Source organism: Rosa chinensis, chromosome 2 (assembly GCF_002994745.2).
Source record: "Rosa chinensis cultivar Old Blush chromosome 2, RchiOBHm-V2, whole genome shotgun sequence".
Taxonomy (NCBI): Eukaryota; Viridiplantae; Streptophyta; class Magnoliopsida; order Rosales; family Rosaceae; genus Rosa; species Rosa chinensis.
In genome coordinates, this window is record NC_037089.1 from 79,351,124 (window position 1) to 79,354,931 (window position 3,808).

Here is a 3,808-nt window from a genome sequence, read left to right on the forward strand (position 1 = left end):
ATGTAGGGGTGACGATGAAAGACAAGTGTGGGGTGGGGAAAATCCAAGAAAAAAAAGAAGAAAAAAAGAAAAAATTTTGCCTTGAAAAAAAAAAAAAAAAGCGGCAAAAGAGAAGAAAAATTGAAAAGAAAACTCTTGGGAAAATGTTGAAGTGTGGTTTTGGACTTGCAAATTTGTAGAAGGCTCAAAATTGAAAATTATGCCTTTGTCCATTCCCATGTTGGTTAGAGTGAAGGTTTGGCCCAAAACAATGATATTTGGTCAACAAAAATGATGACATAAGGTGGTCCTTATATGCTCTGCTAGGTCCTTAGGATTTTTTGTATCCTTAATCTTCATTTCGAAACCCTAGCTTAGCCCCATTGCAACCTGTTTTAAGTGCTGACTTGATCCTTGAGATGGGCAGTCTTTGGTTAGTGGAGTCAGTTACGCAGTCGAGCTTATGGTTTAGGTCCATTTGTGCACTTAGTCATTTCATGAGGTTTTTAAAAATTCTTCACAAAATGTGTTTATTGATGAAATATGCAAGCTGTTTGTTGCCTTACAATTTGTTCTCTTGCATATACTTGAGTGTGAAGCTTTTAAGCATAGCCATTTCTGAGAGAAAAATCGAGAGTATGCCATGTGAGTTTGGATTGGACTTGTTCGAAACATGCTATCATTCACTGTATAACTTAAGTTCTCCATATCTTGCTTAGACATATGAATGTCACAGGTTTATTAACCATGGAATTATCTTTGTGATTTTGATTAAGTGTTTAACGTGAAAGCCATGAGTTTGGAGTCTCTGAGACAACAGTTAGGAGCAATAGAGTCATTTACTTGCTTTTTGTCAAGTCTTTGTTCTGTTTTGGATTTTTTTTGTTTTGTTTTGCTAAGAGACTAGCAAAAGCTAAGTGTGGGGGAATTTGATAGGAGCATTTTAATGTGATATTTTAATAGTTAATTCCTCACATTTTGCTTAGTTAATTCCTTAACTGAATCGATTTTTAATTCAATTTCTATTTTTAGGTACATTGGAGTAAATGAAGGTGAAATGAGCGTTAGGTCCATAATTACCTGGAAATGATGGAGAAAAATGGAAATGTACTAAAAGATCAATTTTACACATATTCCTACTCCGGCTAGGAGAAACCAAGCCAAGCAAAGAAGAAGGAGCGGCCGCCTGACCAAATGAACTTCAAATGAGCTGAAACCTTCCAGATCCATTCTAGACACCCAAAGGATCATTTCTTATGAAGAGTGCCAGAGAAAAATATGAGTGGAAGGCCTTCAAACAATCAGCCCAATTTTCTACAGAAGCAAAACCGGAAAACTGGACCTGTAAGAGGTCCAGCAGCATTTACGGCCCAACCACATGGATTGAAGCTCTGAAAATTTGTCAAGATGATCTACACTCATAGTGGAACATTTCATATGAAGAAGTCGAAGGAATATAATGAAGTCTTGTTGGAGAAATAATTGAAGGAATAAAGGGGAAGAAACTGACCTGAAAACAGCTCAACACCACATATTCATGTTTCCCACCCACATGAAGAAAGCTAGATGCTTTTCTCTTTTTCCTTGGATATATTTTTTCTACAATCTCTTTAATAGATCATCATCACTTCCATGTTGCTGCACCTTCATGCTTTGCTTTCATTTCATCATTTCTCTTTCTTTTCCATATTTTACAAATCACTTTCATACTCCACTTTCATTATTTTTCTTCCACTCATCATTTCACTCTTCTTTTTCTTCCCTATATAAACACCTTCTCCTCTCATTCTAAAACACATTCCTTCATCCATTTCATCTCCTTGTCTCACCATTTCCTCTCCATTTTCCTTAGAGACCAATTCCTTCATCCATTCCATCTTCTTTGTCTCTCCATTTCCTTTCCATTTTTCTCTCCATTCTCTAGTTTTAAGTTTCTGCATTTTTAAGCAAAGAGAAGAAGAGAAGAAGAAGCCATGAAGCCTCCTAGCCGTCATCATCCACCTTGTGCCGTGATAGTGAAGTCTTGCTTTAAAGATTCAAGATCAATGTCTCAAGCTCTTCATCATCCACTCCCTTCATGGTGTAATTCTATCTTTTTCCTTGTAATTTCTTTTGGTTTTCTTTGTTTAGATTTGTAGAACTATGAATTCTAGTTAACAAATAATGTTAAGGGCAAAGTTTAAACCCCGTTTATATGTTTTGAGATAAAGTTGTGATTTCTATATGTTGATTTTTATGTTGCTTATGTGGGTTTGTTTAATTAAATTTGCATGATAGAAAACTTTTGTATTTTAATCTTATGTGGTTGCAAACACTTAGGGTTTTGATATAATTGGTGCTAGGTTTAAGAACATGAAATCGACTTTTCGTTTTGTGTAAACTTGAATCAAAGTAGTAAAGGTTTTGTGCAAAGACCGAATTTAATTAAAGAGGATTGCAATTAGGTGGACTTTTCCATACTAAATTGTACACTTGAGTTGATAGCCTTTCTCTATGTCTAATGCGTTGAACATGTCAAGATTGACTAGCTTTCTAGGGCTTGATTGCATGTTTGATAGGATTAATCTAGGTGCTTTCGCTTAGGTTAATTAGCATTGAAAAGTAAAATATGGGAAATCATTTGCTTTCGAATGTTTCACATGATCAACTCCTCTCTCATGACATTTAAAATCAACTATAGGAATTGTAATTGGATTTCTTGCATATGGATGTGGTTTTGATCTTTGTTCCTTGCGTTCCACCCTTGTATATATGTTTTTACGTTTTCTTTATTTTATTTATTTTAATTTTAATTTTAAGAATCCTAATCCCCCCCTTATTTGTGTTTACTTGTATATATATATTCTTTATTTTATTTTTGTAAATAATACTTTATTATTTTAATTCTTTATTTGTTTATACAATTGTATATATTTATATTCTTTATTTTATTTTTGTAAATAATACTTTTCTTTATTTGTTTCACAATTACAAGTGTACCCTCAATCCCCGGAATAGAACGATCCCTACTTACTTATACTACTAACGATATTTTCAGGGTTAAATTGTGCGCTCCCAAAAGCGACATCACTAGTACACATTCAAGTGGACGTAGTTTCCCGCTAAGGCGGGAGACGAACCACTATACATCTCGTGTCATTCTCTCTCTCTCTCTCTAAAGCTAACTAGAGATCACACGGATCACTAACGTTAACAAAAACATATCATAAAATCTCAGTACGATTTTATTACCACATCTGATTTGTTCAAAAAAATTTAAGATCAGTTAAGAAAATTAACCACAAAAACAAAAACGAGGAAACAAAAAAGAAGAGAAAAATTAGTAGCAGCAATCAGAGGAGCGGCATACCTGGAATTATTGTTTCTGTGGAAAGAGAACTGCTTTTCTTTTGCTGACGGAACGAACCATTTACATCTCCCATCACCTTGTCCCTATGAATCTACACAATCACAATTTCACAATCCCAATTTTAAAATCAGATCAGAACAGTAAAATAAGCACAGCACCACAGCCAAGGTGGTCTGAGGATCTAATCAACGGCCAACAAATACTCCGCCGACTTGTTCGGCGACTCCTCTCAAGGTACGGCGCTCCTCATCGTGTCGTGATTAGCCTCCCACCGGAAAATCACCTTCTCCTCCTCCTCGAATCAGTCATCCTCCACCTTCGATTCGTCACTGATCATACTAGTCAAATCCGACAACCGGTTATCAAAGCTGGAGAAGATCAATAGAGGATCATTGGGAGAGAGAAAAGTTTCGATCTGGGCTTAGAGGACAATAAGGAGAGAGAAGAGGGCATGGCAATGAGTAGGTGAATGAGGAGAGA